The sequence below is a fragment of the Erpetoichthys calabaricus genome, chromosome 4, assembly GCF_900747795.2.
Source record: "Erpetoichthys calabaricus chromosome 4, fErpCal1.3, whole genome shotgun sequence".
NCBI lineage: Eukaryota > Metazoa > Chordata > Cladistia > Polypteriformes > Polypteridae > Erpetoichthys > Erpetoichthys calabaricus.
In genome coordinates this window covers 70533954-70556719 of record NC_041397.2, presented here as the reverse complement: position 1 = coordinate 70556719, position 22766 = coordinate 70533954, and the positions used below count along the sequence as shown (strand labels likewise).

At 39.3% G+C, this 22766-nt stretch overlaps 1 protein-coding gene and 1 long non-coding RNA gene across 3 annotated transcripts in view; one reads left to right on the top strand and one right to left on the bottom strand.

Moving 5' to 3' along the window:
- Positions 1-22766, top strand: part of gpc5a (glypican 5a) — a 1336984-nt gene that overhangs the window by 451420 nt on the left and 862798 nt on the right. The window lies entirely within an intron of this gene.
- Positions 12325-22766, bottom strand: part of LOC127527714 (uncharacterized) — a 47476-nt gene continuing 37034 nt past the window's right edge. For both annotated transcript variants that reach the window (XR_007934875.1, XR_007934876.1), the window contains exon 2: positions 12325-12410. This is a non-coding gene — a long non-coding RNA (uncharacterized LOC127527714). The remainder of the gene's footprint in view (positions 12411-22766) is intronic.

Here is a 22766-nt window from a genome sequence, read left to right as displayed (position 1 = left end):
TATTTGTCTGGCATCCATGTCATGGTGACCATTTTCCCTGTAAAAAGAGGCTTAAAAACATGGCAAGATTGTTGTCTTTTCTGATTTATAATTGACACTATTTTGCTTATCTATAAGACTTATAATATGTTTTTGCACTGTCCTGCCATAACTTTAAAAAGAAAGCGTGAAAATTTACTCACAAGTAGCAGGACATGATAGAATACTCAAAATCAAATAAAGAAGCCAATTTTCTGAACTAGGAATTCAATTGTACCCAAAATTTATTAGCCAAAGTACTAAGCAATACTAAAAGTCAAAGGTCACACAAACATCCTAACTTTATAATTATTTTTTTGTTACTGACTTATTATATTAAGATTTTTGTTATTGACATAGATTTTGAGTACAATCCAGGAACTTGGATGCTACCAACTGTATGCGCCAATCTTCAGAAGAAAAGTCCTGTGCTATCAGGACAACTTCTGGTCAGTAGTGGTCAGTGGAAGTGATGACCCAAGCAACCAATAACAATATGGCTGTAGTCATAAAAAGCACACATAATGGTGGTACCTGTGAACAAAAGCAGAACAAAACTAGTGGTGCAAAATGCTAAAACAAATAATAAACCAATCATGGCTACAAAATTAAAAGGAAGTTATAAAATACTTGCAATAATAGTGTTGGTTTGTTTAAAATCATAACATGCATATTACTTTTATACACATTTTAGTTGCCTGTTTCTACTCTGTTTTGTATGTTTTCTTTACAGCACTCTAGTGTTTTGGTACTCATTTAGGAATATGTCATTGATAGCAAGTATTCACTCTTGCCGCACTTATTAAGAGTGAATGAAGAAAGCCTTTGCAAGCTCAACCATAGAACCTGTGTTTTAACATCTTTCCTCAGGCTGGTCTTTGGGGTCTTTTAGGAATTTTATCCTCCTATTTCTGTTCCCTTTTGATGTCACAATTGGAAAAATCCTTGCCAAATCATTACTACATCTTGGTGCATCTTTGTACTATTTAATTGGAATACTTTATTATCTAACAAACTTTACCCTAACACTTTAAATCACATCATCAGTATTACAATGCAGTGAATGAAGCCCAAGTGAATGTTTTGTCACTTTTAGGCTAACATTCTGCTAAGTGTCAGAGCTTCAGCCTAATGTAACACTTCAGGTATTTAATTATAAATATATAATAAATTTCCTGTGTGTACCCTTACCTGGCTTATTGCAGTTAGTCTTGTTATATGAGGGGCAGTCAAGCTAAAGTTAGAAAATGGGATTTATAAGAAAATTGAGCGAACTTTAACAAAAGTGATAATGTCATTTCTCAATGTAGTCTCCACACTTCTCAATGCACTTGTGGCCCCTGCCTAAAAGTGCCTGGATTATAGCAGAATAAAAGGTTTTGTCTTGTCCTCGTAACCACTCGTACACCGCTTTCTTCATGTCGTCATCTGTCTTGAATCCACAACCACCCAGATGTTTTTTAGTGGTCCAAAAAGGTGGAAATCACATGGTGCCAAATCTGGCCAATAAGAAGGCTGTGGCAATACCTCAAACTTCAGTTTCTCCAGACAAGCCTTGTTGTTGTTAGTAGTGTGTGGGTTGGCAGGCATTGTCTTGCAGCAAAAGGACTTCCTTGAGACAGCAGACCCTGCCACTTGGATCAAATAGCAGGCTTCACATTGGTCTCCAGCAAGTCACAGTAACTTACACTAGTGACTGGAGTACCCCTCACCATGTACTGTAGTGTTCGACAATAACAGGTGCACAAGTGGGTGCGAGAACAAGACAAAGCCTTTAATTCTGTTGGAATAGAGGTACTCCCAGGCAGGTGGCGCAAGTGCATTGAGAAGGGTGGAGACAACATTGAGAAATGACATTATCAGTTTTGGTAAGGTTCGTTCCATTTTCTGATAAATCCCATTTTCTAACTTTAGCTTGACTCCCCCTCGTAAAAACAAACTGCTAAAGGAGATATGGTAATCTTACATTTGAAAGACATGGCTCTTATTTCTGTCAAAATTTAAAAAAAAAATTAAATTCTAATATCAGTGTAAGTTTTTTTTTTCTCCTGTGAGTATTCCAATTTTCTTCCCACTTTCTTAGGACATATGCATTAGGTTAATTGGTGAGTCTGAATTAGCCCCACATGAGCATGCCTTTTGATGGACTGGCTCTTCCCCAGAGCTGTTTCGTGGCTTACACCTTATGCTGAAGGACAGCCTTTGGTCCTTTTGACCCTTAACTAGACTATGTTATTGCTGCTAACTACCGGAATCAAAGTTCTGGGCTGGAATCTTTCACCCTGTTACTATTTGTGTATACACATTTTCTCTGTCCCAGTTTCTCCATGTACTGAAGTTTTCTATCCACATCCCGTAAACATGTTTTTTAGGTTGCTTGGTGACTGTAAATTGAACCTCTGGAAATGTAAGTATGAGGCTCTCAATAGGTGAGTGCTCCATTTGATGTGATCCCCATGAACCTAAATTTGATTTATCAGACTTTAACTATTAAATATTTATTAAAATGTGTTTAGTTTCCTAACCTGCTAATTTCAATACATGAGCAAGGGTTGGGGAGGATTTGGGTTTTCTCAGAAGCATCACATGCAAGGCAAAGAAGGCACTAGTTTCAGTTTCTTGGCCTGCCCTTGTTAATACATCCACAACTATTTACACTTGACCAATTTATGGTCACCAGTTAATCAGTTAGCCTACCAATGCAAACTTTGGAATGTGAGAGGAATATCTGGAGTATGTAGAAAAAATAGATTTTTAAATAATGGTAGGTTACTTTTTACATTAAGTTGTGAACACTAGGAGGCACCAATGCATGATAGTATGATACACAACTAAGCAACTCCATCTCCTTCTACTCCCCCTCTGTGAGTGTTGTGCATTGTCTCCTGACTATGACTTTCTGATGCATATAAGATCCTTTTATAATGTAATTGTGAGAGCTTCTGGTGTCATGGCATTGCACAGCAAAAGCCCTTCTGGGTCATATGGCAGTTTCCCAAAATACAGAGGTCCATAAAATGGCACCCAACGACCCTGACATGGTTGCCTGGGACATGTAGTGAGAAAGTGTCCAAACTGAGACCTAGTTAGAGGAGTACTGCCACTCTTCTCCTGGCCAGGTTGTGCCACCATTCTTGTCTTCCTTTCATGACGGCTTCTTGGCTGGGTAGGGAATGATCCTCACAATCTACACAGATCGTCCTGGCTCCAGAGGTTTTCCATTATAAATTTGTTATACTTCTAGTATTCTTTGCAAATTCCAGCTATAATCTAACATGTCAAATGTCGGCCCTTTTGATACAATCTATGGACCCCCGGTTTTCCAAGAGGAAATTTTATAGGAGTATATAGCAGTTAAAGACATTAGGATAGTTTTATATTTATCTCCAATATATAGCGCTTGAAGAAGCAAATCATATAAAATGACAAAACTCTCTGTGTTTTCATGACAAATATTTGCACTTTCTTACATTATGGTATCTCATAGCTTTTGGTGTAATATTTAAACTGTTTTTGGAATGGGACATTGTAAAATAGAGCTATAATTGAACAAACGTTTTCAATAATTTATGTATATATCTGTTAATATCAAAATGTTTTTTCTGTGTATGCTTATTATTTTTGGTTTCACTGCAGTACAGTATATAATAATCAAAGTCTGTAGCCAGCTATTGTAAAAAAAAAAAAAAAAAAGATTTTCCTCTTCTGACATCTAGTGGTAGAACGAAGTATGTGTCTTGTAGCAATCGTATATGAATTCAGAGTCCACATTTTTTTCTTCTTGACAGCTAACGTCAGGCTTTTTAGAATTTTAAAATAGCATTTCTCTGTTGTTCTTATATTGTTTACTGTATTCATCTTCCTAAAACTGTTTCACAGGAGATGGTGCTTAATTGGTATGCAGCAATACCATTTTTAATGTTAGCATACCAATTTAATATCCACCATTCATACTCATGTAATATCCAATAAAGTACAGAAGTTTCTCTTGACTTTTTGAAAATAAAGATACTGAATTATTGGTAAGATATTTGACCAAAAACAGATATTACCAGTATAAAAAGTGAGTTTGCTTTTGTGTGTTCAAATGAAGGGCTGTACTTTATGACATTTTCTAGCTTATAGGCAAATACCAAATAAAACACCCTGGGACACAAGAATCAGGAAATCGTTGAGTTCATACTTTTCAGTTGAAAATTACTTTTGTTAAAACCATTTTAATGCATTTTTTTCCTTGAATATTATGCCCATTATCTAAAAAGCTACAAAGAAGGTTAAAGTTAACTCTGCTATCTCTGTAAATAGAGAGATAGACCAAATTTATTTTATTTGAAATTAAAATTTTTTACAGAAGTTCCAAAAAATTAATATGATAAAAACAAAACACTGAAACCTCCACCCCAAAAATACATAATAACTTGGCTTAGATAACAGAGAGCTGCTGCTGTCAATACCAGGGTTTGGAGGCAGCAGTAAAATAAGATCAGACCTACTCAGATTGTACCACAGCTTTATATTTAAAATCTTTAATATTTGGATAGAGGGACTTGCCGTAACTCGATATGAGATGTAATAGTTCAAATAACTTTATCCTCATCATCATAGAGACGTGTGCATTGCTGCACTGACTGTTAACACAATGAAACACCACCATGGTTCTCGGTTTTTGGCAGCTTGTTTTGCAGCTTCAAGTGATAATCTGAGGAATGCCAAATCTGCTTGTATGATGTCATCCCACCAAGTTCGTGGTCTGCCTGGGTTTCTTCCTCCTGTTCATTGTCTTCTACTGAATTAGTTGCCATAGTATTATATGCCGTTATCCATCCGCAGGAAGTGGCCCAGCCACTGTGACCACTTTTGCCTTATTATACCTGTTCTTGCATGCACCTCAGTATTCTTAATTTTCATTTTCCAGTTAATCCTAAGGATGCATTGCAGACATCACTGGTCAAATGCATCTAGTCGTCTATTCGGCGTTCCGTGACTTTTGTGAGTGCCCATGATTCGGAACTATACATTTGTACTGAGATTACAAGTGCATTCATACCAAAGGCACCAGCAGCACTGGCCAATCTGGTAGACACTTCTTTTAGTACTGACCCATTGTTTGTAACATACAAACCGAGATATTTGAAGTTGCTTACAATTACAACACCTTGCCCTCATGTAAGGATAACTGCTTAGCTTTGGTTTGTTGTAGCTGATTAACGTAATTGTGACTCCAACATTTTGGAGATACTCTGTGGTGGTGATCAATCCGTGTACAGTACTCTCTAAAAGGATGATGTCATCAACAAAATCCAGATCTGACAATAACTTGGTATCTACTGGTCCTTCATGGCCGAAGCATCATGCCATATTTATTGGCACACCTTTAGCATCCAATTGATTAAGACTGCAAACAACCGAGGGGATCAAATGCATCCTTGCTACATACTAGCAGCTATCCTGAACCACCCAGACTGCCTGTTTTCAGCTTGAGCACAACATTTGGATTCTTTGTATGTGTCATATCCAAAGTACTAATTTAAGTACTGCCCACAGAGAAGCCCAATGTACTGAATCAAATGCAGCCCTGAAATCAACAAAGTTCATTGCACACAGGAGTTGAAACTCCCTTCAATGATTTGACACAGGCTGAATGGTTAATCTTGACAGGATTGGCCTGGTCTGAAGCCCGTCTGGTTGTCTTGTAGCATCTGATCCAAGGTAGTTCTAAATCTGTTGAGTACCACCTTGGTAAAAACTTTACCAGCTACACTGAGCAGGCAAATACCACGATAGTTCTTGCAGTGGCTGATGTTGCCTTTTTTTGGATTCAGAATGATGATGCCACATTTCCAGTCTAACGCAATAACTTCACTTTCCCATATTCTGATAATAACTTTGTTGCAGCCCAGTCAGAATGATTGGGCCACCATGTTCTAAAAAAATCTTACTGTAACGCCATCAATGCCTGGCACTTTGTTATTTGGGCAGCTTTTGTTATCTCATGCAATTTGGGTACTCCATCGTTAATGTCCAGAGGACCCAGGTTCCATAGTTTGAGCTCTGCTTCCGTCCACTCGATGCTTGGAGGTTTGGCATTAAGTAACTCACGGAAATGCTCTGTGGAGTTGTTCTTCATCAGTTTCCAAAAGTACACCGTTCTTGTCTCTAATGTTAGCTGTGTGATTTGCATCTACGTACATCTGCTAGACAATTCTGTGGTAATTCTAAAGATCGTCCTCTGATCTCCTATCATTGCTGCTTTTTCCATTTTGTACACTTGCTCAGCAACTCATTGCTATTTATCCTTGCGGTAGCTTTAATTAACTTGTTTTTTCAATTGACCATACAATTCCTGAAAGACCTCACATGATCGATCCCTTTTCACCTTACATTCTTGCCACTCTTTAAACAGTTGTGGATCAAACCCATTATTTCTTCTTTTTTCCCTGACACCTCGTCTGCAGTGCTATGCACAGCTGTTTTGAATGACACCCAGAATTTATGTGGCTCCTGTTCGACACTGACTAAGGCTGCAAATCTCCCTTCTAGTCATATGTTGAAGGCCTCCTGTATAGCAGGGTCAGCACTCAGATTGTGGTCAACATAAGCATTGACTAATTTTAGTGCTTTCCTTGACTGCTTAAGCCCAAGTCTGACATCTGCAACCACAAACTCATGGTCTGAGCCAATGTCAGCTCTTCAGAAAGTTCTAATTACAAGCAAAGGTCTCTTCCATTTTTGGTTGATGATATGGTCTATTTGAGTCTTGATCAATTCACCAGGCGATGTCCATGTATATTGATGGATCAATTTGTGTGGGAATTGAGTACCTCCAACTACTAGTGAGTTACGTGCACAGAACTCTAGCAATCACTTGCCTTTATCATTGATTCCTCCAATACCATAGGAACAGAGAAATGTCTCCCATGCTTTTGCTTTGGAACTTGAACAACTTTTGCATTCAGGTCACCAATGATCACTAGCACATCCTGCTTCTATTCCATTTGGCAGATGCTCTCAAGTTTCATGTAGTATTTTGCTTTGGTCACCTACCTACGTTTATTGCAATTTATCTTTGTTGCTCAGGATCAAACAACTTACAGTACATTAAAGTAATAGAATATTTCTCATTATATGAAGTTAGGTCAGGTCAAGTCTGAATTCCTTCCTCCTTACTTTTGTTTTCACTCTGCATCTTCACCTCCTTCATCTCCAGATGAGTTTGTAACTTTTATCCTTGCTCCAGGAATTTGCACTTTTCGTTTTTGGAGGAGCAGCTCTTCTGCTCTAGGGCGTAACTGGTGACAGTGATTGCAGTGCTAGCAGGTGAATACAGGAATGTTTAATACATCCCAGTTTACATTCCTCAGTCTTTATATTTTTAGATGTTGTAGACGTTAGCAGCCATCAGATCATTTGACATTTCTTAAGTTTGCAGCTTGTCTCAGAGGCAGTTGAGGCTGCCAGTGCATGGGACTGCATTGACAGCAGAATCTCTTCAGTTTAGTTTAAAAATTCATTAAAAAATACAGTATATGTCAACAAGCCAGAGGCCAAATCTTAACATTACTAATTAATAACATTAAGGCATTAATAATTCTAAATAAATTTTTTAAAAAAGAGAGAGCTTCTGTAAAGGCTGCCATACAACTCTAGATCTTAAAACTCTTAACTGGATTGCAAATAAATTTAGTGTTGTGGCCTGCAGAGGGCACTCCTGACACCCAAACCCAACACAGACAGACGCAGGGCACAAGTTCAGCACACACACTTTTATTTTTTTAATTTTTTCCATGTGGAAAAAACCTTCCCCCATTTCTCACCTGTGCAGCGCAGTTCCAGCACAGTACAAAAAGCACAATCCCCTTATTTCTTTATTCCTTCTGTTCTTTCTCCCTCTTTGCCTCCACTCCTCCTCAGCAAGTTTCATCCTCATCCACCCAACTCTGGCTCCTGGAGTAGTGGCCGCTGGCTCATTTTATATGGCAACCCGAAAGTGCTCCAGGTGCTTGATGACCTACTTGCTGCAGCACTTCTGGGTGTGTCAGAAGTGCTGCAGCCAAGGTCTCAGCAATTGTCCAGGTGCCCCCTGGTGGTGGCCAAGTCAGAGGGGCCGCCCTGTAGCATTCTGGGGGAGATAGTGTCCTAGATAAGCTTTCTACCCCGGTCCTTCCTTTAGAGTAGTACGCAACAGTTTCAATTTTAAAACCAAGCAATATGATGCTTTTTCTTGATTGTTTTTCTTAGCTGACACATTGCAATAATTTTCTGGACTTAGGACTTCCAAGATGATGGGCTGTGACCTCCATTCACAGAGGTTTTAATTGACCATACCATGGAAAAAAAATATTTTAATTTATTAAGGTAGATAATGCAAAGGTACATTGACACTGTATGTTGTGTACAGTTCTTGTAAACTTTGTTTTCCTTACTTTGTCCACTACTATAAATTTTAGCTGTATGAAACCCAGCCAGGGCATGGAGAGTGAAACCACCCTTAATTAAGAAGTCATTTCATGGGGATTCTAACTTTGTCTAGCCTGTGTATTTTAATTTCTATTCTTCACCTCTAGAAATGTTTTGCTTTCTGTAACATGAGCCATCACATTGGTCTGGCAGTTCTGGATCCAACCATTGCCTGTGACCAACCTGGCATCACTAAGTCCCTACCCCTTCACCTTGAAAATGGTGAGCCCACCTGGTTACACCACATAGGTTTTCTGGGAATTATACAGTAAGTCTGCCAAACACCAAACTCTGCCTGGTGGAAATCATCTTACATGAATGTCTCCAAGAGTAGGTAGAGAAGCTTCAGGTGTGAATCAAAATATGGTAAAATATACTAAAAACAATATTTGAGTAAAAATGTATACTTTTTATATACTATTTGTTGATACTATAAATACAACACCAGGTCATATCACTTGGAGAAATTCTCTGATGCTTCTACATATATGGGGTGTATTGACAAGAGGGATGAGACAGACTGTAGGAGTCTGGTGTGAAACTGTGTTTTTTGGCAAACCCAAAGAGCTGGTGATTGACTTACAATCCACCAAAGAGCCTGTATGTCTGATCACTATTCAGGGAGTTGTCGTATTTGTGATGCATTCCTATAAGTACTAGGGGTCCACATCAATGACAGGCTGGACAGGTGACACAACACAGAAGAACTATATAAAAAGGGGCAAGCTCTTTTTCCTTAGGAGAATATGTTCCTTTAATGTGGGTAGTGACATCCTTCAAATTTTAACAGCTCTGTGGTTGCCAATATGATTTTCTACTCTGTGGTGTGCTGGTTTGGTAACATCACTTCAAGAGAGGCCCATCGAATTACCAAGATGATCAGGCAGTTATGGGATGCACTCTGGACCACCTGTAGATAGTAGTGGAGCAGAGACTTAAAACAAAACTAAGGAACGTTATGAATAATGCTGCTCATCCTCTCTCTGACACTTACATTGAAGACTTTCAGCTAACAAATTATTCAGCAAATTATTCAAGTGTGTCAAGAAACCTTACTGGGTCTCCTATATACCAAGAGCAATACACCTGTATAATGCCTCACTGTGACTGTGAATGCCAAGTCATATGTTTTCTTTCCTTTTAGTCATATATCTTGTGGTCCACCAGGGGGCGTACAGCTCCCTCAACCCCGACACAAACAGGCTAAGACACAAGTTCAACACAGCACCCTCTCTCTCTCTTCCTTGTCTCCACTCCTCCTCACAAGCATTGTCCTCCTCCACCTGACTCTGGCACTCCAGTTAATGATGAGGTGGCTCATTTTATAGAAACCCTTCTATAAACTTCTATAACTTCTTCAGGCTGCACTTCTGGGTGTAACAGAAGAGGTTCCTCCAAGGACCCAGCAGCACCTGTATCACCCCCTGGCCGCAACCACGGAGCCCAACAGGGCTGTACCAAACTATAAGTCCTGATATGCCCTGTGGGGATCCATGGTGGGCTGCCCTCTAGTGTCTTGGGGAAGATAATGTCCTGAATACGGTCTCTAGATAGATAGATAGATAGATAGATAGATAGATAGATAGATACTTTATTAATCCCAATGGGAAATTCACAAGTCTCTATGTGATCTACTTAAAAATTTAGAAAGATGCATGGCAAATCTAAATTAGCCTTACATACTGATTTTATGTTATTAAAAGTATAAACTATTTATACAATTCCCATATGACAGCAATAATTTTGTAATACTTCGCTGCATCATGTCATTGCCAACTATGGTTCCAACAGGCAAGCAGGTTTTGTGAGACAGCCCAAGACTTTTATGGTCTGTGATAGCAAATTAATTCATTCAGCAAGTGTCCACACATAGGGAATTCAAAATGTCAGAATATTCTTATTTTTTTTACTATTTTTAAATCCATTGCCACCTGTTCTACAGTATGAAATAAATTTAATGTTTATAGTATTCTGCAATACCTCATTAATTATGAAGGAAGAAGCTGGTTATGGAAAGCTCAGTAGTATTTCTTCCAAAGGAGAGCTTTAATGTTAACATTATGTGCGACGTAATGTAACTCATCCCAGGAGTTTTATATAGAATATAAACTCTAAACAGTGTAATTAAGCTATGAGAAAGACCTTTTATTCAGCAAAGGAAATAAAAGGATTACATAATTTTGATTAAGATTTGATCCTCTAGATTTCCCTTTTGCATAATGACATTTAAACTATTATTATATGACATCTTTCAGAAAACTAAATGAGTAAGTTAAAATGTCACATTTTTTACAAATAAATATTTATGCTTTTAGTTTCACAGTTGTCTCCAATGTCATCAATAGAAATTTCTTACAGTCCCTTTAGGGTTTTACACGTAATCCTCTTGAGTGATGGTATCAGAAAGAGTTGTTGATGTTTGTTCAGACAGAGAAGAAATTAGAAATTTCAATATATTTTTGGAATGCCTTTAGATAACATTTATATGTGTTACAGATGTTATATCCAACATATAAATCGTGTACAAATAATGTCTTCTGTATTTTACAGAACAACGATGGCTTGAGGTGTATTATTTGGTGCTTGTGTCTCACAGCCTCAGGGACTTTACTTAGATTTCTGGCCCACTATTTTGAGTTGATGCATTCTCTCTGTGTCCACATGTCATTTCTTTAATATTTCTTTAAATGAAAGGGCTACAAGTGAAAGGGTCATAATACTCTGCCTCATTTCATTTGTTAATTGATGTTTTCTTACCAATATCCCAGGAATTTACAACGTTCTACAGTGTAATACTGTCAGAGTAGTATTTCAGAGGGTGTAGTAACACAGTCTGTTCCAACTCTGCTTTAAGACAAACAGAGAGGTTTTTAAGTAATCAACAGAAGTTTGGACACCTGTGCAAATTGTTTGCCTTAACTTGCAAGGTTTAATTAACTTTAGGTTGTGATCTATTAGTTGTTTCCTAAAGAAGGCCCATTTGTATATTCTGTAATTTCCTTTTTTCAGTTTTTGTTAACCTAAACTTTAAATTTAAGCCTTTGGCACTTTACTGATTATCTTTTCACCATTGCAGGGTATTCATCACATTTCAGATGATTAAATTTGAAGAAAAACTGAGGTGTTCTAAAACGTTTGACTGGTAGTGTACAGTATATGTTAAACTCACAGAGGATAGCACATACAGAGATAGTCAAATGCAAAAGCTTGTTTGGTTAAATAGTGAAGCAGAAATCAGTTACCTTCAGTTAAAACATAATAGAAATGTTAAAATAAGATGTGACTGATTAGCAACAGAGAAAAGTAAAATAAAATGTTTCTGGAGTAACAAACTTTTGGGGATTCTTTGGAATAAAAAAGTCACAGTCAGGCTGACCTAAGATAACTGATATCTCTTCCTCCACAATAACATCTGGTATGTGCTTGGCTTCTCCATCACTGCCATATATGATTGTCTGCTTTTGTGTCTGTCTTTGTTAATTGATGCTAAAGGATTCAATTCACCCTGATACCTCATTTGATGACCAAGAGCAACATTCTACTTAGGGTAGCTGTAGGACCACATGAGATTTTTGGGTGCCAAGAAGAGAAACAGAATGGAACAAGTTAGCAAAAGTGAGTTTGAAAAATTTTTGTTTAAGAAAAAAATTGTTTTTTACATTAAAGGAAAAGAAAAGACAACAGAAAATAGTAGAGATTAGTAAAGATTGTGGATCCCTGAAGAATATGATAATTGCATGCCCATATAGTCTATTAGGAATACAACTAAAATGTAGCTACGAAAAAGCCAAATTAAAATAATGGATTTTTAGCAGTTTGTTAAAATGTTCCATAGCTTGGTGAATTTGGTAAAGAATACCAGGTTTTAGGTGCATAACAGCAAAAGGCCACCTCACCACTTCTTTTAAGTTTAGCTCTTGGAATTATAAGCAGACCTGCATACGAGGTTCTAACGTTATGAATTGGAGTATAGGGGGACAGGCATTCTAAAATATAGGACAGAGTAAGATTATTTAAGGCTTTATAAACCATTAGTAGTATTTTAAAGTCAATTCTCAATAACAAGGACAACCAACACTAAAACTGGTGAGATGTGCTCAAATTTTCTTTTTCAAGTTAAGATTCTGGCTGCTGCATTCTGTTCTATTTGCAACTGGTTGATATCTTTCTTAGGTGGTCCTGTTAGGAGTGTATTACAGTAATCTAGTCGACTGAAAACAAAAGTGTGAACTACTTTTTCAATGTCTTATAAAGTTATAAGAGGTCTAATTTTTGCTACATTCCTTAAGTGAAAAAATGTAATCAGTCCTAGTAATCTGGTTAATATGCGATTTAAAGTTTAGGTCAGATTCAATAGTTACCCCTAAATTCTTTGCTTCCGATTTGACTTTTAAAACTAATTTCTAATATTCTCGCTGTTTCCATGTTTGCCAATCACAAAGATTTCTGTTTTTTCCTTATTTAGTTTTAGAACTTTAAATACTCACTAAACCGCCGTTTATTTTGCCTAATAATAACGGGATGACAAACTACATGGCTCCCTGTCACCTTTCCAGCATAATTTCACATTTTCAAAGTATTGTGAACTAGGCTCTTTTTCTGACACTCAATAGTGGGCTGCATTTGCACATATGGCCAGTCCAGTTGCAATCTTGACCCTTTCATTTTTTTCTTTTTCACATTCTGTCATGATACATGAAACAAACAATATCCGACAGATGTGCCTATCTTCTGTTTGCAAGGTCCAAAACACTTCCTCTGTTTCCTTCTGATGAAATTGCATGTATTGAAGTTCATGGTGAGTGCTCATTGGTTGTCAGTTTTTGCATAAACTCTGCCACTTAAGACAAATTCAGAAATGTTTGATCTAGTTTGACTGGATTAACTGAGGATGTCAAATTGCATGATGGTCCAAAGTGCTGCAACTGCCTCTGACTTGCTATGATTATGTAAATAAAGTCTGCAACTGAAAATCACTGAAAAAATCATGCAATGTGACAGAGCATTTAACTACTGAAAAAAGATGAAGTGAATGGACATACACAAGTAGCCAAAGGGCTCTGCTTTGTCAAAAATGGAAATATAAGAAATAGTTAAGCTAAAGTTCAACCAGTCATTATTATAAGTATTGCACAAATAAGAGTCATCTACTGTATCTTGTTTACTATACTTATTGACCTACCTATTGTCATTATACCAATTCATGTTTTTTTTTATTTCTGTTTTTGTTTATTTCTATTTATCTTTTCCATCTTGGCCATTTTTTAACTTTTTTTAAAAAATTAATTTTTATTTTTTTATTATTATTTCTATTGCAATATTAGTATAGTTACTATTATTAATATTTTATTACTTAACCCTTGCATGCTTAGGAAAACCTCCCCACTGTTAGGGACCAAGAGGAACACCTGCAAAATATTAAATATGCCCTTAGATGCTGGGGCAAGTTTCTGCTCACCTTATATTTCCCCCTTCATGTGTACTCATGGTGATCATGGGTCACACTCGGCAGGACCTGCAGATGTGTGGCAACCTCCTAATAATTTCCTCTAAAGCACAAGTTTTTTGGGATGCTGCTTCCTGCCACCTTCTCTGTAGTGAGTAGGCTCTCCTTCCACCCTCCAACTGCACAGTTACCACTCAATGTGCCCTCAAGTATATCAACTCCCCCAGCCTTTTCCATCTTTCTCCGTTCTCAGCAAGCCTTCTCATACAGACTACTGGACAATGGATCACCTTGTAATTCTGGTGCTCCTATTTAAGTCCTACCAATGGGTTGCCCAGCCTTCTGGAAAGAACCTTCCAGATTCTGAGAATATCTAGCCCTGTGCTCTCTCTAAGTACTAGTTGGCCAGCCCACAGCACTGGCCAATGCAGGTAGCTGACCACATCCTGATCTGTAAGTGCTTTGGTCTGCGATTTCATACTTTGTCCCCTCCTTAATTCCTCATTCTTCAAGTAGCAATATATCTCTTGTGAAATAATCAGCTTTGACACACCAAAAAGGTTTGGGGAAGCCACCTGTATACTTGGGCTTGGCTGCAAAAGAGTAAAATAAGATGCACAGTTGTGTACAGATTGAGTCCAAAACAGAACTGATTAACTGAAGGTAGTTGGCAGGGTTTTAAGGTCGGTCAAGGGAACTAACATCATCTAGACAGGAATTGAAAGTGACGTCATCTAGACAGGAACCGGAAGTGACATTGTCTAGCCAGGAACCGGAGGTGACTTTGTCAGACCCAGGCAGGACTTTCCGTGTTGGATCTGCACAGATAATAGAGAGAGGATTAATGCACTCTGTTACCACCCTGGCCTGGTGTGGAATTACCTTCTTTCAAGCCCTTTAGCTGCCTCCCATGAGCATATGTGTAACACTCCATATTGGCCAAGTAGAAGGGACTAGTGTGGTGATCACAGCATCTGTCAGGTCGAAACATGAATAATATCCACCAAGATACTAATAACATTCCCTGCACTAGAAGTCACAGGTGTTTGGCTGGCACTGTTAATTTACAGCTGGAAGGTGCTGCTGTCGATGAGACCACTTACAATTAATGTCTTTTTAACTGTTACAGTCTTAGATGAATTGAAAAGTCTGAAATCCCATACCTGAGGAAAGAGAGACAGACTTTGAGTTAGACTATGCTTTAAATCACCATTGCTAGTGATTATTACAAGCAATGCACACAGTCTTTATGTAATAAACTGGACGAGTTGAACGCATCTGCATGATAATATGTTTAGTGAAATGTGCTTTAAAAATTACTGACTCAGACACAGATATTGAAGTAAATGGATATGTGTGTGACAGGAACATAGTTTCTAATAGTCAAACAGGTGAATGGGCCTGTCTGTAAATCAATACAAGATGATGTAATAACAGCACAGTCAGAGACTGCATCTGCTCTCCATTAAACTGCGGGCTATAGGGCTTTGATCTGCAGTGTGAATTTAGTCAAATCTTGGTTAAGGTAGTTTACGTTTCCACCAAGTAAGAATGTAGCAGCTGCAGCTCAAACAATTTAAGAAACTATACAAAAATAAGAAACTAAAACATCTAACTTGTTCAGATTTGTAATGGGTGAAGATAATTATTACAAATTAGATATCGGTACAGTAATATTACTATTAGAGGTAACAACACATGAGAGAAATGCTATAAAAACATCTCTGACACTTAAAAATCACTTTTAGAGCAGCTCTTGCTGCGTCAGTGTTATTCACTTAGCACCATAATACAATGCAGACAAGAAAAGAAAAAGCAATATGTTTAACTGAAGACTGGACTGGAGGAGGAAAAGAATAGAAGAGTTTCTGGAGTGTTTCTCATGCACTCACTAGAATGTGCTGACATCTTAATAACCAGTGAACTGGGCTGTTTATAATTCCACTAAATAATTGAATTTCAGTTAGTCCAAGATCGTTGAGGAGAAAACTGGCAAAAGTTTAAGGATCAACCTAGATTGAAACAAGACTTGTTTGGTCAGGATTCTCCGTTTAGCTACAGTAAGAAGAAGTGGGAATTTGGATTCATAAAGCAAACGCTTTTATAGCTACAGAGAGAATCTCAGACATTTTAAAGGAATTTTAATATGGTGGTGGGGAAACTGAGCAAAACTAAATTAAACTGGGTTAACATTTATGTACCCAATTGGGATAGTAAAAACTTTATAGTCAATGTTATCTCTTTAATTCCCTACATTAACAATATGAACTCTAATAAGCTTACAATTGTAGGATATTTTAATTGTATATTAAATAAATCCTGTTTTAGATATATGCAGCTAGAGATGAACTACAGTGTCTTAAACTACCTTAATAATTTCACATTAGGGATAGAAACCTGTAATATTTATGGAAGTTTCTCCACCCGTTTTTATCACACATAAGCCAAATTAAGCAATGAATTGTGATTAATTAACAACTCAGCACCTCTCATTAGCCCAGTGCTAGGCAAATATGTGCCCTTAGATCATATGACACTACATTAAAATCAATTAATATCTTTTGGCTTGAGGTGCTTGTGTGATTTTTTTTTTTTTCTGGACAATCAACAACAACAACAACAACAGCATTTATTTATATAGCACATTTTCAAACAAAAAAGTAGCTCATTGTGCTTTACATAATGAAGAAAAGAAAAATAAAAGACAAAATAAGAAATTAAAATAAGACAACATTAGTTAACATAGAAAAAGAGTAAGGTCCGTTGGCCAGGGGGGACAGAAAAAACAAAAACAAAAAAAAAAAACTCCAGACGGCTGGAGAAAAAAATAAAATCTGCAGGGGTTCCAGACCATGAGACCACCCAGTCCCCTCTGGGCATTCTACCTAACATAAATGAAATAGTCCTCTTTGTATTTAGGGTTCTCACGGAAGGACTTGAAGATGTTGGTCATGCAGACTTCTGGCTTTTAATCCATCACTGTTGGAACATCACAGTGCTTTGAGTAGATGGTGGTGGCGCAAGCCATCACCAAAAGGACACCGGAAAAGGAAACAGAAGAGAGAGTAGGGGTTAGTACACAATCCTGGTGTAGAAAGTTAAAAACATGTATTGAATATAAACATACACATTAATACACATACTATATATAGGCAAACACATACTGAATGCCAGGTGATAAAGAACTAATACACCTCTTGCTTGGATGTCTTTCCATATGATTTTCAGTGTCTTGACAACAAAAGGAAGAGGTTCTTGGTGCATTGCTCACACAATCAGTAGTACACCACTTTTTCATCAGTTGTTGAAATATGCCATTTCCATGAGTACTTGCAATGAGATATTGTCTTTTGAATCTCTCACATATCAACTTGAATGAGCCTGCACATGTCCAAAATAAAACTATTCTGTTCCAATAAATATTGTTTTCTGTACAGCACTAACAAAAAGAAACAAAAAAAATCACGTGGACTCACTCTAGCTTCACCTGACTACCTTTACTGCTGCTAAAGCCAGGTTTTGGCTCTGAAAATGTATGCAGGGCTACTTTTTTGTGCACTGCCATGCATAAATGCATATACTTTATATATATATTGTGAGAGGTCGCCCAAACACCATCAGACTAACACCAGCAGGGTTATAAAACACATGTTTATCCATACCCAAAGTCCCAACACAGTCCCGACAGCACACAGTATTCCCGCACCAAACACCCCTAAACACGGGCCACTACAATTGTCTGCGGGCTGCCTTTCTTCCTCCTGTCGCTGGAGCTTCGTCCACCTCCAGCTCCCGACTCTTGTTCCTCGACTGTAGGAAGGCGGCCCCATTTATTGTCACCTAGACGTGCTGCAGGTGCTCACTGACGTTCTTCCGGCAGCACTTCCTGGTGTGGTGGAAGTGCCACATGAGCACCCGGAAGCACTCCAGGCGTCACTGGAAGGTCCTTCCTCCACGGTAGCCACGGGCCCCCATGGGTTTGAACCTCCCTGCTAGTTTCCAGTGGTCCCTTTGCTATCCAGGGCAGTTGCCCCCTCGTGGCCTGGGGGACGTATAGATCTCCTACCTGTCCTTCCAGGCATCCTGGCTGGGTCTGGCCCCAAGGCCTCCTGCCACAATATATAGCATGCTTATGATCTGCTTCTTGCAGCTGAGAGGCTGTGGTGGAAATGTTTGCATTATCTGCTAGGTAACCACCCAAATAATCAGATTGCAATTCAGACCTATGGATATAATGCTCCGATCTACACCCTGACAAGTAAGAGAACTAACCGCTGTGGCGTAAAGTCTGAGGCTTTGCCTCAGGCGCTAATATCTGAGATTCAATCTCCAGAAGGAGAAGTAAAGGTGCATACACCTGATGAGCCCTTATTAGGGCGAAACACGTGTTGTGTACTCTTTGTATTATTTGACAGGTACTCTATAACATGCCTATGATCTGATTCTCGCAAATGAGAGGGCGTGGCAGATGTTTCCCGACTGGCCGACCAATTACAAGTGTTACCTGCTAGGTAACCACCCAAATAATCAGATTGCGATTCAGACCTATGGATATAATGCTCCGATCTACACCCTGACAAGTAAGAGAAGTAACCGCTGTAGCACAAAGTCTGAGGCTTTGCCTCAGGCGCTAATATCTGAGATTCAATCTCCAGAAGGAGAAGCAAAGGTGCATACACCTGATGAGCCCTAATTAGGGTTGTGTACTCTTTGTATTATTTGACAGGTACTCTATAACATGCCCTACAGGTCGTGCGAAACCTCCCTCCTGAAAGACTCAATGATTATGGCTTCCTGAAGCAATAGATCCTTTTCCGTACGGTGGTGAACCCTGTGGTCAAGGGATGCCAGCTTCGTCTGTGGCATATTGATCTGGACCACACTATATGAGGACAGATCCAGGACTTAGTACTCCTGATGCACAGCTGGATCCGTGGAAACACTTTCAAGTGCATTGTGGAGAAGCTCACTATTAATGTAGTGCTGTCAGGGACAGACCAGAACCTTTGTAATGAAATGATACAGAACGACGTCAACTTTCTGTTAGTTCTGACCTGCAGACTGGGGGGCGTACAAGCCACCTGGAAACAATGGAGCTACCCAGGCCTGACCCCGACTTGGATCCAGCCAGCACAGACTTCTAGGCTCTCCAATGCCACAGGTGGAAGACGCCATCATGGCAACATCATATTGCGGACTGATCGCAGCTGCTTTCACTGTGATCAACCAGGACATCTGGCTCGGGAATTCCATCTCCCACCTACGCAAACCATGATCATCGGTCTGGCCTAGGTATCTCAAAATGTTAAATGAGAACAATTTTAAGGTCTCTTTTGCATTTGCCAGGCAGGAAGTCTCGGTACTGTTGGACTGTGGTAGTGACCTCTGCATAGTCCACCGTGACTCACTCCGGCAGACCGCTTATAAGACCACAGAGCAAGTGCACATCCGCTGCATCCATGGGGACATTAAACCATATGAGTATTATACCTCTGAAATTTAAAGGGAAGAACTTTAAGTTTTGGGCTGCCGTACTAGACACCTCACCCTGGCCACTCTTAATAGGAAAAAGGAATGCCCTCTTCCCATGGGTCTTGGCCACCTACAGAGTGCCTCCCACTGCAGTGGATAGAGTGGATAAAGAGGGCTTGGCGCTGACAATGTCAGTCAAGGAACTGGGTCTGAAATTGAATCAGAGTTGTCCAGCGAGGTTGGGAACAAATCCTCAAGTGAGGACACAGGACAGCTGGCAGATTTCTCCAACAGCCTCCCCAGACCAAACACCCAGTACGGACCAAGATGAAAACAAAATAGCGGTGGAAGATGAGCACAGTGCTGCATCAGGTAAGTGAGGTGCTGCGTCGGACACAGAGGAAGCAGCAGCTGACATTCAGAAGGAGTTTGCTTGCCTGCAATGACCCAATAGCACCTTGGGTTTTGCATTCAAACAAGCCCATGTCACAAATGACTCTTACTATCTGGAGAGAGAGGACCCGAACTTTAAAATGCCACATTATTAAATTAAGGATGGTTTCCTGTATCAGGTGATTTCTATTTTCATGGGCGATGGGCATATCTAGCAGGTGGGCAGGTAGTGCAGGTAGTGACAAGTGGGCACAGGGAGAAAGTTTTAAAAAAATGCTCACAGTCACATTTTGGGGGGTCACCTTGGCTCGGAATAGATGAGAGAACGCATTTCAAAATGCTTTTATTGGGTGAATATGGACCGGGATGTGGAGCAGTTCTGTAAGGCCTGTCCCAACTGTCAAATAATTCCAGTCACTGACCCGCCAGGGCACCCCTTGTAACGTGCATATTTTAGATGTCCCTTTAGATGTTAATCGATTACGCCACAAAATACCCAGAAGTGGCCAAGCTGCGGTATACGGGCACCTGGTCTATTGCAAAAGCTCTCTCAGAAATGTTCACACATATTGGTATCCCTCGCGAAATTTTAACTGATCAAGGCACGCCCTTTATATCTCGCATCATGAAGCAACTAGGCGAAAGTTTTGCAATTAAGCAGTTGCAACCCACGGTTTATTATCCGCAGATGAATGGCCTGACTGAACAGTTTAATAAAACCATAAAACAGATAATTTGTCGGGTGGTCCATGACAACCCAACCTCCTGAGATACAGTAGTGCCTTTCCTCCTGTTTGCTGTCCAGGAATTCCTGCAATCGCTTGAGCACTTTCGAACTATTATTTGGCTGCTGACTGCGCTGGGTGTTAGACATTTTTCGGGAAGAATGGACGGGTACTCATGACAACCTGTGGGGGAAGATTTATATATTAAGTCATTTCTCTGAAAGATCAGATTGCCAGATTGTCCTCGATTGTGGTGGAACATCAGCAGGCCGAGCAGGAGGCACAAAAACGTAATTATGACAAGACCAGTAAACTCTGCAAGTTTAAGAAGGGGGTTTGTGTGCTGGTGTTGATCCCACCTGATCCACATAAATTTTGGGCTGAATGGCAAGGGCCAGCAGTAATACAAGAGCGCATGTCCCCAGTGAAGTATAAAGTCAAGATTCCTGGGCGACAGAAACAGGTACAGATTTTATATATTAACCTTTTAAAGGAGTGGCATGACCACCACAAAGTTCTGGTCACATCTACAGCAGTCCCCCAGACTGAAGTCGCCATTGGGGATGATTTAACTGATGAGAAGAAAGCAGAATTGCTTTCACTGATCGAGGGGAACTCCGATGTCTTTTCACCCATGCCTGGCCGGACAGACATTGTGGGACACAAGATCGTAGCTCTGCCCGGTGGTACTGTACAGGGGCCCCCATATCACCTACCAGAGGCGCTGAGGAAGGTGATACACAATGAAGTTCAGCAGATGTCTCCAGTTAGACGTAATTCGTGTGAGCAAACTTGTACTTGTCTCAGAACCTGACGGTTCAGTTCGGTTCTGTATTGATTTTAGACGTCTGAATAAGATTTCCAAGTTTGACGCATACCTGATGCCATGTGTGGATGAGTTGTTGGGAAAGCTCAGGCAGGCCTTATATACTGTATTTCCACCCTAGACCTCATGAAGAGTTACTAGCAGGTGCCCTTGAAGGAGTCCATTCGCGAGAATACCACGTTCACCACTCCAGATGGACTGTTTGAATTTAAGGCGCTCCCTTTTGGTCTCAAGGGCACACCGTTGACATTTCAGCGATTGATGGACCAGATACTGTGTCCCCATTTCACATACGCAGGTGCCTAGTTTGATGATGTTGTCATTTTCAGTAATGACTGGGAATCTCACCTCGTCCATCTTCAGGCGATACTAGACAATTCGCGGCTGGCGGGGTTGACGGCTAACCCTAATATGTGCAAGCTTTTACCCATGAGGAAGGGTTTGCTCAAGCCAAAAATGGACAAGGTGGGGGAAGTGCTTGTGTATCCACGAACCAAAACACAGCCGTAGGTTCATGCCTTCCTTGGGCTCGCAGGGTACTACAGGCAGTTCATCGCCAATAAATGTATTAGAAAAATAAGGTTCCACGCAGGGTAACTTTAACAATCACCAACTGCTTCCAATACACAATATTTACTATTCCAAGAGAGATTATGTGTCATTACTCATAATTATGATTACAATTAGAAGATCTGACTGTGAACTTAACAGAAATATGTTGAAATGGTTCTTATTTTTAAATATTTAAAGTAGGATGTCCTTTCTGATTATGTGCTCTAAATGTTCCTAATGGTTGCAAGTCATGTCTAATGTTCTTTGTGAAAGGAACAGACATTTGGTACAAAGTTAATGCACAGTCATGTGCTTTTGCTTGTCATAGGCTTTGAAAGAGCCAGACTATAGTATAAAATTATCATTTTATTATTTGCTAAGACTTAACAGAGATGACAGCTATTAAATAGTAATAATGGAAATCTGTGAAACCCTTTAACATCTTAATTTCCTCCTTGCGGTCATCTTTTCTTACATAAAATCATTTCTTATTAAGGAAGTGTTTGATTCAGTCAGCTATTGACATTTCCCTCTGTTGAATTAATTATGGTAGTTCACTGTAGTTGGGGAGAACAGATTGTCGTTATGTGTGATTGAGTGATAGAAATAACTGAGCTATAGATTATGGTTTATGCCTAAAGAATTTAGTTTCAGTGTGTCCTTGTACCTAAATGTGCATAGTTATTCCTTGTTTTATTTAATTCCAATGCAAATGAGAAATAAAACAACTGTATGTTGACTACAGAGTATGCATTTACTCATGACTGAAGACTGAATGCAGGATTGAAAACAATGTCAGCATCAGTGAAAGTGAACTTAATGAAATAAAGATTCAGACAGACTGATTTCATGTTAAAAAAGACATTTACAGGGTCTT